The 11,495-nt window shown below is 39.4% G+C and overlaps 1 non-coding gene across 1 annotated transcript; it reads right to left on the bottom strand.

Annotated features, from left to right (window-relative positions):
- Positions 1 to 419: 419 nt before the first annotated feature.
- Positions 420 to 492, bottom strand: TRNAG-CCC (transfer RNA glycine (anticodon CCC)). The gene has a single exon. It is a non-coding gene; the product is annotated as a tRNA-Gly (tRNA).
- Positions 493 to 11,495: the final 11,003 nt, after the last annotated feature.

Below are 11,495 nucleotides of genomic sequence, written 5' to 3'. Positions count from 1 at the left end.
CACAATGAGTTTCTCAGTTAGTTTTCATAAAAACAATGCTATTTAGCAACATCTTGCAAGGTGTGTATTTTATACACTTAAATACAGTTCTTTCTTATATCTTGGAAAATATATTACTGTCTATAAACTTTTCAGTCTACAACAGCTAAGTGTGAAGCTCAGAAAGCAAATTATTTTTGTAGTTAAGTAGTTCTGTCTCTTAATATTTCATCAATTTTTTTGGTGTGAAAAGTTACTAATATCCTTCCTTAGCATTTAACTTTTTATCTGCTAGTCTTATATTACTAACTAGATTGAAAATCCTTTTTTTAAAAAAAATAGTTAATTATTTGGCTGTGCCAGATCTTAGTTGTGGCACACAGGATCTTTGATCTTCACTGTGGCACATGGGATCTTTAGTTGTGGCATGGGGGATCTAGTTCCCTGAACAGGGATCGAACCTGGGCCCCCTGCATTGGGAGTGCAGAGTCTTAGCCACTGTACCACCAGGGAAGTCCCTAAATTGCAAATCCTTGTGTCTGATTTTCCCTGTGTCTTTCATAGGACTAACTCAGAGTCTTTTATGTAGACAAAAATGCGTTTTCATTTTATTTCATTAGAAACAATATTAGGATGGAAATCAGAAATAAAAGCTTCATTTTCAAGTTAATTTAGACCATCTAAAAGGAAAATGAGAAATAATACTAGAAATAGATGGAAAAATAGCACTCAATCATTTATTCATTCAAAAACATTAGAATATTCATGTGCCAAATACTGCTTTAGGCTTTTGGGACATTTTCATGCACGATACAGACAAAAATACTTGCCCCGGATTAATAATATAAATGTTACAGGGAGAAACAGGATGAGGGGAGTGCCAGGGGCAGAAATGTGGGGGGAATGGGGTAGATTTTTAATAGGGTGTCAAGGAAGCCCTCACTCAGAAAGTGATATCTGAACAAGACCTAGTGGAAACAGGGAATAGTCAGGGGAGTATTTGGAAGAAGCATACTCCAAGCAGGAAGAACAATGTCAAAAGGCCTTGAGGGTGAAATAGGTTATGTGTGCTCAGAAAGCAGTGAGGCAGCCTGCCTGGGCCAAACATCGTGAGAGACCAGAGTGAGTACTGCAGGAGATGAACTCAGAGAGACAGTAAGCTTGAGGAAAGGTACAGATTATGTAAGGTCTTACAGGAATTCTTACTTACATAAGGACTTTTTCTATTTGGGGGAGGGGAGTGGACAGTGAGATATAAATTCAGAAGATGCTAACAAGAGAAGTGCCACGATCTGACTTATACTCTAATTTTTACTTTAGGATCACTCTGTTTCCTTTGAAACTGTGCTATACCAGTGAGAGTTTGCTGTAGATGCAGGGAGCTCAAACCTGGTGCTCTGTGACAACCTAGAGGGGTGGGATAGGATGGGAGGTGGGAGGGAGGCTGAGGAGGGAAGGGACATATGTGTACCTATGGCTGGTTCATGGTGATCTATGGCAGAAACCAACACAATATTGTAAAGCAATTATCCTCCAATTAAAAACAAATACATTTTTTAAAAAAAGGAAACTATGCTATAAAAGTGTAAGGGAAACCAGTCGGGAGAAACGTCAATAATCTTGCAAAGAAATGTAGATGGTTTGGCCCAGAATGATAGCAGTAACTGTTGTGAGAAGTGATAGGATTACAATTATATACTGAAGTTAAGGTCAATGAGATTTGATGGTGTAAAGTGTGAAAATAAGACAGAAATCACAGATGACTAAAGCTGTTAAGAAATACTATCTAAAACTTGGAAGTAAGACAAAGGGATGACTATACATTCTTTTTATATAGACCGTTGTCTCACAGGCCTGGGCAAGGATGATTGAATTCTCCAGGGCATATACCGATGTTGACTTGCTATTTACTATTGTGAAATAACTTCATTACTGTGAAGTTACATGTTCCCTTGCAAATGTGTGCACCAGAGAGGCAAATATTTCCCACCCATTAGAGAGGATAACCTCAGCCACAGTACTGTCCTGAAGATTATTAACCACTTTTGTCTCCAATTAAGCAAAATTATTTTGCTTACCTTCGCAACTGACTATACAACATCAGCTTCTCCTTTCAATCAGCTTTACCTCTTTTGAGTCTTTGATTCTTTTTGAATCAGCTTTACCATCCTGCTGATTCCCTAATACGTGAGCTAAGAAATTTTTGGCACATGTTCACTGTGTATTTGTATATAAGCCATGTATTTATCTTTTTTAAAAATTATACTTTGACACGGGTGCTGCCTGTGAGCAATGGGAAAAATAAATTTACCACTTACTGAAGTGGGGGAGATTGTTGGAGGTACCAGGTTTAGGGGGAAGATTGAGAGTTGGCTTTGGACAGGTGATGTATAAGGTGCTTATTCAAGTGGAGATATTGAGTAGGAAGTTGGATGGAAGAGTTTGAATGAGTGAAGAGAGTTGTATTCAGGGGATGAAATTGGGGCCATCAGCGTCAGACATGGCTTAAAAGTTCAGAGATAGGGTAAAATCCCTACAAGAGTCCAGCTACAAAAAAGGTCAAAGGATTGAGTCCTGAGGCCTGCAAACAATTAAAGTTTAGGGAAATAGGATGAATGAGAAGAAAAAATAAAGTGGCTAGGAAATCCAGGGGTTTATGCTGCCTTGGAAGCTAATTTTCTGTTGATGGGGGGAACTGTGCTCCCTCCCTGTTGTTTGACCTGAGGCCAAACTATGGTGGAGGTAATGAAGATAATGGCAACCTCCTTCAAAAGGTCCCATGCACACACTGCCGCACTCAGTACCTGCAACCCTGCAGCAGGCCATCACCAACCCATACCTCTGCTGGAGACTCCTGGGCACTCACGGGCAAGTCTGGGTCAGTCTCTTGTGGGCTCACTGCTCCTTTCTCCTGGGTCCTGGTGCACACAAGGTTTTGTTTGTGCCCTCCTAGAGTCTGTTTCCCCAGTTCTGTGTAAGTTCTGGTAGCTCTATGGTGGGGTTAATGGTGACCTTCTCCAAGAGGGCTTATGCCATACCCAGGTCTACTGCACTCAGAACCCCTGCCCTTGCATCAGGCCACTGCTGACCCATACCTCTGCAGGAGGCACTCAAACACTCAAAGGCAGGTCTGGCTCAGTCTCTGTAGGGTCTCCTGTTGTGCACAAGGTTTTTGTGAACTGTTCTATGAAGACCTACAAGACCTTCTAGAACTAACACCCAAAAAAGATGTCCTTTTCATCATAGGGGACTGGAATGCAAAAGTAGGAAGTCAAAAGACATGGAGTAATAGGCAAATTTGGCCTTGGTGTACAAAATAAAGCAGGGCAAAGGCTAACAGAGTTTTTCCAGGAGAACACACTGATCATAGCAAACACCCTTTTCCAACAACACAAGAGAAGACTCTACACATGGACATCACCAGATGGTCAACACTAAAGTCAGATTGATTATATTCTTTGCAGTCAAAGATGGAGAAGCTCTATACAGTCAACAAAAACAAGATCAGGAGCTGACTGTGGCTCATTGATGAACTTCTTATTGCCAAAATCCAACTTAAATTGAAGAAAGTACGGAAAACCACTAGACCATTCAGGTATGACCTACATGAAATCCCTTATGATTATACAGTGAAAGTAACAAATACATTCAAGGGATCAGATCCGATAGACAGAGTGCCTGAAGAAGTATGGGCAGAGATTCATGACACTGTACAGCAGACAGGGATCGAGACTATCCCCAAGAAAAAGAAACGCAAAAAGGCAAAAGGGTTGTCTTAGGAGGCCTTACAAATAGCTGAGAAAAAAAAGAGGAGCTAAAGGAAAAGGAGAAAAGGAAAGATGTACCCATTTGAATGCAGAGTTCCAAAGAACAGCAAGGAGAGATAAGAAAACCTTCCTCAGCAATCAGTGCAAAGAAATAGAGGAAAACAACAGAATGGGAAAGACTAGAGTTCTCTTCAAGAAAATTAGAGACACCAAGGGAACATTTCATGCAAAGATGGGCACAACAAAGGACAGAAATGGTAGGGACCTAACAGAAGCAGAAGATATAAAGAAGAGGTGGCAAGAATACACAGAAGAACTATATAAAAAAAGAACTTCATGACCCAGAAAACCACGATGGATGATCACTCACCTAGAGCCAGACATCCTGAAATGTGAAGTCAAGTGGGCCTTAGGAAGCATCACTAAGAACAAAGCTAGTGGAGGTGATAGAATTCCAGGGGAGCTATTTCAAATCCTAAAAGATGATGCTGTGAAAGTGCTGAACTCAATATGCCAGAAAATCTGGAAAACACAGCAGTGACCACAAGGCTAGAAAAGGTCAGTTTTCATTCCAATCCCAAAGAAAGGCAATGCCAAAGAATGTTCCAACTACCGCACAACTGCACTCATCTCACACACTAGCGAAGTAATACTCAAATTTTTCCAAACCAGGCTTCAATAGTACGTGAACCATGAACTTCCAGATATTCAAGCTGGATTTAACAAAGGCAGAGGAACCAGAGATCAAATTGCCAATATCCGCTGGATCATCAAAAAAGCAAGAGAGTTCCAGACAACATCTACTTCTGTTTTATTGACTATGACAAAGCCTTTGACTGTGTGGATCACAACAACCTGGAAAATTCTTCAAGAGATGGGAATACCAGACCATCTGACCTGCCTCGTGAGAAATCTGTATTCAGGTTAAGAAGTGACAGTTAAAACTGGACATGGAACAAGAGACTGGTTCCAAATTGGGAAAGGAGTACGTCAAGGCTGTATAGTGTCACCCTGCTTATTTACCTTATATGCAGCGTAAATCATGCGAAATGCTGGGCTGGATGAAGCACAAGCTGGAATCAAGGTTGCCGAGAGAAATATCAATAACCTCAGATATGCAAATGACACCACACTTATGGAAGAAAGAGAAAAAGAACTAAAGAGCCTCTTGATAAGAGTAAAGAAGGAAAGTGAAAAAATTGGCTTAAAACTCAACATTCAGAAAACTGAGGTTATGGCATCCAGTCCCATCACTTCATGGCAAATAGAGGGGGAAACAATGGAAACGGTGAGAGACTTTATTTTTCTAGGCTCCAAAATCACTGCAGATGATGACTGTAGCTATGAAATTAAAAGATGCTTGCTCCTTGGAAGAAAAGCTATGACAGTTGGATGGCATCACCGACTTGATGGATTTAAGTTTGTATAAGCTCCGGGAGTTGGTGATGGACAAGGAAGCCTGGTGTCCAAGGGGTCACAAAGAGTTGGACACGACTGAGTGACTGAACTGAAAGGATGACCAGCCTAGACAGCATGCTAAAAAGCAGAGACATTACTTTGCCAACAAAGGTCCATCTAGTCAAGGCTATGGTTTTTCCAGCAGTCACGTATGGATGTGAGAGTTGGACTATAAGGAAAGCTAAGCACCAAAGAATTGATGCTTTTGAACTGTGGTGTTGGAGAAGACTCTTCAGAGTCTCTTGGACTGCAAGGAAATCAAACCAGTCAATCCTAAAGGAAATCAGTCCTGAACATTCATTGGAAGGACTAATACTGAAGCTGAAGCTCTAATACTTTGGTCACCTGATGCAAAGAACTGACTCATGGAAAAAACCCTGATGCTGGGAAAAATTGAAGGCAGGAGGAGAAGGGGATGACAGAGGATGATGAGACAGTTGGATGGCATCGCCAACTCAATGGACTTGAGTTTGAGCAAGCTCCGTGAGTTAGTGATGGACAGGGAAGCCTGGCGTGCTGCAGTCCATGGGGTCACAAAAAGTTGGACACGTCTGAGCGACTGAACTGAACTGAACTGAACTGGAAGCTAACTGAAGAAGATGTTTCAAGTAGGAAATAGAAATCTATTCTGTCAATGCCGCTAAGTACTCAAGCTAGATAAAGACAGAATTGACACTGAATTTAGAAACATTTGTGTCCTTAACCAAATCACTTTTGTTGCAGTTATGAGGTTAAAACCTAACTGGAAAAAATTTCAAAAGAGAATGAGGATGAAGTAGTTGAAGTCAGGGAATACAAATGATTCTTTGGAGAAATATTGCCTTATCTCTTAGTAGGGATTTTTCATCCATGGTAGGAGGAGAATAGGCCGAGGCTATGGGTACAGACTCAGGCCCAGGTTCACAGCTATGCATGTGAACTGAGACCAGTCAGCCCTACTCTGTGCTTTTCTTAAGTCATACTCTGCTCTGAGGGTACAAACATAAGGTGGACTAAAAGTTTGATGGAACAGCAGGTGACATTTTTCAGGTGATCATGATGGAGTAAGAGATGTTCAAAGGACATGAGGCTGTACAGAGAAATGAGTATAGTCGTGGGCTACAGAGTTTAGCTGGAGAAGGAGAGTAAAAGGCACGTGAGACAGTAAATGAACTGTGAAATATAGGAACAGAGGCTTTTACAGAATTAATGTTGAAGTCAGAGAACTCCAGAAGTAAGTTATAAAGTCAGAACTCTAGGAAGGTGGAATTGGTAATTCTGATAATTCACACTATAGATGGTTAATTACAAGGTCTAGATCACGACTGTGATACTTAGTAGCTTTTCCATTATGGTTTATCAAAGGATCTTGAATATAGTTCCCTGTGCTATACATTAGGACCCTGTTGCTCATCCATTTTAAATATAATAGTTTTATCTACCCCTCCCAAACCCCCAGTCCAAAATATAAAAAAAGGAATTTACATATGTGTATAATTGCGTCACTTTGAAGCAGAGATCGGCACAACACTGCAAATCAACTAGACTTCAATAAAAAATAAGCTTAGTAGCTAAAATAGGGTGAAGATTCAGGGTCAGGACCGCGATAAAGGAAGAAGCAGAGGCATAGAATACCCTCAGAAGTGAACAGGCACATGGCGTTGACTCCCAAGGAGCAGTTACCCAGCTCAGAAGTGGTGTTGTGGAGTGAGGCTCCCAGCAAGTCTGGGTATTGAGACTGTGCTCTTAGCTAATACTTTACCACACCATGCAGTTGTTCAGCTTGTTTGTAAAGTAAGTTGGATTTCTTTTCACAGCCTTAAGGTAGAGAAATGGGAATCATTGTAGAAACATTTTCTTTGTATACTAGAGTGGATGGTCTTATAAATAATGCTTTAAAATACCCATCTTTTCTACTTCCCAAAATAGCAATTTGTAAGTGAATAACAACTCATCTCTTGGCCCTTTTCACCAAAAACACAAGCAGAAAGCAAAGTAGGCAGTATAGAAAACTGCTGCTGCTGCTAAGTCGCTTCAGTCGTGTCCGACTCTGTGTGACCCCATAGACAGCAGCCCACCAGGCTCCCCCGTCCCTTTGATTCTCCAGGCAAGAACACTGGAGTGGTTTGCCATTTCCTTCTCCACTAGGCAACAGTAAAACCAGTGGCTGACACATGAGAAGAGGAATATAAAATGAATCAAGTTGTGGATGCACAAAGAAGGAAAACAAAAAATGTTTAAGAATAAAAGAAGGGAGAAAAATTAGGTTCCAGAGAAAGAAAACAAGCTTGCAAGGCTTTATTTACATAGGGAGCAGAAAAGCCTACATATAGTAATAATAATGAGTAACCTATGGAAAGAATTACTCAAGAATGTATACTGCTGGAAACAATGAAGCAATAAAACCAAGGTATACCAGTAACTTCTGGTTGATAAACTACAACAGGTATCTTACGACTGGGGAAGATTTGGGGTGTTTAAAATTACTCACATTGACATCATAATACACAATAAAACACAGTCTATTTGTAATTTGTGTAAAGTATAACTATTTAATATATATATTACTTCATTTATGTCATCTACATCAAAATTCACAAATAATGGCTTTTATTACTTATTTAAACACAACTACTACCAGTTTTAGTTACGCTTGAATCCAAATGACACTTAGAAGCATGAAAGAGTAAACACAGTGTTCAGCTAACAATGGAGGCTCCAGAGCTGGTTATGTTGGCACCTTCTTTCTGCAAGATGAAGTTACAGATTTAATATTTAAATATGTTTGGTTATACAATCACTCCTGTCTTGATATAAATGAAAGTGTTCATTCAAGAGATTGACTCGCCTTTTTTTTTTAATAGAGCATTAAAAAGATAGTAATCTCAAGAAGATTTATTATCATGTAAATTGCTCACTTTGATGACAGAAGAGGTAGGAAAATCTAATAAAAACAAAAAGAATGACTTTGATTTCTATTGAACCTGCTTGTGAAGTCTCAAGTAATCCCTTAAAGACTTGTCCACACCCTCCTTATATAAAGGCGATCCTGTCACTTTTCCATGATCTTAAGGGAAAATTAGTTTGAGAAAAAAAGTTGACTGCATGCTGCCAGTTTTATAATAAAGATAAAAAGACTTGGGGTTGGAATGGTGTTACTTAATTTAATTAAGAAATGATCTCTAGCCGTCCTTAGTACAGCAAACATGATTGAACGTATACACATTTGTTCTGTTCACTTATCTGGCAGGAAACATTGTTCCTTAATTCCAGCTTACGCATTCTTAGTCATTTTCATAACAACACTGAGAAAAACCAAACAGTACATTTCTAGCGGATTATAGCACTTCTCAGATAGTCCTAATCACTTGAACAGCATTACTAGGTGCAAGGCTTAATGCCAAAATATTCTAATTATGCACAAAAGTGCTGCCTATCTTTAAAGAAGGCTTCTGAACAAGACGGAACAGTATCTCTACATATGTCTGATCCTATAAGGATTTAAAGGATTTATGGTCATCAAATAACTTGAAATTTTAGAAAGTATTTTTGGTCACTTGTAGAAAAGGCTATAGTCAAATTACAGTTTCATGAAAACAATACTAGAAAATTTTAGAATTTGCCCTACCCTTTTACCATCAAAAATGTAGTCCCACTGTTTATTTTGATAAATAATAATTTTCATTTTGGAGGGTTAATTCCCTGCACTGTCCATGCACACACACACACACTCACACATTTGTTGCATATCATGTAGTTAGTGGATCTATTGTTTAAAGTTTGACTGGACTTATCTGTAAATTCCCCAAATCTTGATGAGCTTGTGAGAAGTTCTTTCTCCTGGTGACAGCAATGTCTGCATCAGGTTATTCCAGGGGCAACTGAGAATCTTGATCTGTTTCACAAGTCTTAGAATGTGTCTAAGGGTTAGGTTTGCCCCCTGAATTATAAAACATCTCAGGATTTCCAGACAGCAAATGCTTGTCACTAACCTTATTTATGTTTGTGATGTCTGTCAAATGTTTCAGATGCTCCAAATTGCTCCATCTCCATTATTTCTCTTCAATTAACTTTGAGAAAGTGGGGGAAGGGACTGCAAATGTCTGCTGGGTTCTCTTTGTGTTCATGTACTGGTCTCACAAAATCTCAAGGGTTTCTTTACTTGATACTCAGAATGCTCACAAATAAAAGTGAAAGATGAGACATGAACACATGTTTAAACAACAACAACAAAGTGTGTATAAAGTGAGAAGGGAGTTAGTTGGCTGAAGCAATCTGAGCATTAACTTCAGAGTAGCTTCCTTATAAGAGAATCTTAAGTTATATCATCAATACTCAATTTCTCTTCACCTCTGAACTCTGCTTTCCTCCCGTGTCTTCTCTATGCTTAGGCTGCCTTAGCGCTTACCTCTCTAATGGCAAAAATAGCTGCCAGGAGCTCCATACCATATTTCATGGAACCGTATCACCACTGATTATAAGAAAAAAAATTAACTTAATGTACCAGCAAGGAAAAAAAAAAAACTGTTGATCTTTAAATAATAGCACAAGTTTCTTATGACACAGAATGTAAAATGCACCCCAATCTCAGAGATATTAAAATATAAGTGAAAATGGGGCGTCCTAAAGTCAATGAAGGGCTTCCCTGGTGGGTCAATGGTAAAGAACCCACTTGCCAATGCGGGAGATACGGATTTGATCCCTGGGATAGGAAGATTCCCCAGGAGAAGGAAATGGCAATCCATTCCAGTATTCATGCTTGGAAAATCCCATGGACACAGGAGCCTGGCAGGGGTCACGAAAAAGTTGGACATAACATAACAACTAAACAACAACAGCAAAAAATCAATGAACTATAATTGGCCATTTTCTCATCAACTCCAAGGTCACAGTAGTTTATAACACTTATCAGGAATAGTTAAACTTAAATAAGATCACACCTATCTCTGAACAAATTAAGTGGCTGGCCAGAAAACCAGTATATGTTGATCAATTTCACTCAAGCCCCTGGGGCCAATAGTAGGGAAGAGATGGTTTCCATGAAGAAAGTTAAGGTCTCTTCCAGAATAGGAGGAAATAAATTCTGGAAAGACAACATAATAATAAATGCCCAATATTATAAACCCACATAAGAATTAAACCATAGGATGTCTGACTTTCATTAAATAATTGTAAGTGCCTTCACTGAATATTTGATCTCCATTGCAAAAAGATTTAAAACTCAAGATCAATTTATAAAGAAAGAAGAATAACATGTGGGGGGGGGCTGAACAGTATCTGAAAATGCTTCACTTCTCTTTCAAAAGATCATTTCTCTTTTTATCCTCTATCTCTTGCTTCAAATCTGTTCACAATATGGAAACCACCTACTGTTAGTCCTGAGGCATATAGCATCAAGGCTACAATTATTTTTAGTCAATGAAACATTTTGATAGTATTTTTCCAGTAATATGTTTGTTTGGACAGTACCCAAAATGTGAGCTAATTTCATCTTATGTTTTAGTAATGATGCAATTTATACAATAACTCTGAATTCGTTGAACACCCTATGCAGTACTTTCCAAAGGGAACAGACAATAAACAATGAAAAGCTCCTCTATAGATCCTTATAACATAATAAGACTAGCTGGTTACTTTTAATTCAAATTCTAGGCAAAACTAAGAAGTACCATAAAGAGGAAATTTGAGATTTTTAGTTGTTAGGTTTCTCCTGCCAATGGGTAGCACTGATGCCCCTTTGCTAGCAGCTCAGACCCTTTTTAACTTCAAGAGATGCAGCAAAAGATGCCCTCTAGACTGGCCATCCAGGGTTAGGAAGCACATCAATCTCCAACCCACCAGAGTTCAGCTACTCTGCAGCCCCCAGTGGGGCGGTGACCAAGGGGATCTTTGAGTGACAGGCAGCAGAATCAGAAGTGGTTGCAGAATGTAAGAGCTATTTAAGGTTCAGTCATTATGCATGAGTCTCTACTCTGCAGACACAAAGATGCTTTTTCATTTATTAGCATTTTGAAAGTAGAATGTAATTCAGCAACTAAAGCAGCCAGTGCAGCAAGAGCAGCCAAATAATGAAAGAAAAGTAGACAGGACATCAGGAGACAGGTGGCCCCAAAGAGCTCCAGTGAAAGAGCTGTGAGAAAAAGAGACAGATTCTATAAAGATTCACAGAGAGGGTAGTGAAGCCCTACCAGAAACACTAAAAACCTGAGCACTCAGCCTCTCCCAAGAGTATGTTTTGTGCACTTAGTCACTCAGTCATGTCTGACTCTTTATGACCCTTTGGACTGTAGCCTTCCAGGCTCCTCTGTCCAT

The sequence above is a fragment of the Odocoileus virginianus genome, chromosome 24 (assembly GCF_023699985.2).
Source record: "Odocoileus virginianus isolate 20LAN1187 ecotype Illinois chromosome 24, Ovbor_1.2, whole genome shotgun sequence".
NCBI lineage: Eukaryota > Metazoa > Chordata > Mammalia > Artiodactyla > Cervidae > Odocoileus > Odocoileus virginianus.
This window is presented reverse-complemented; position numbering and strand designations above follow the sequence as displayed.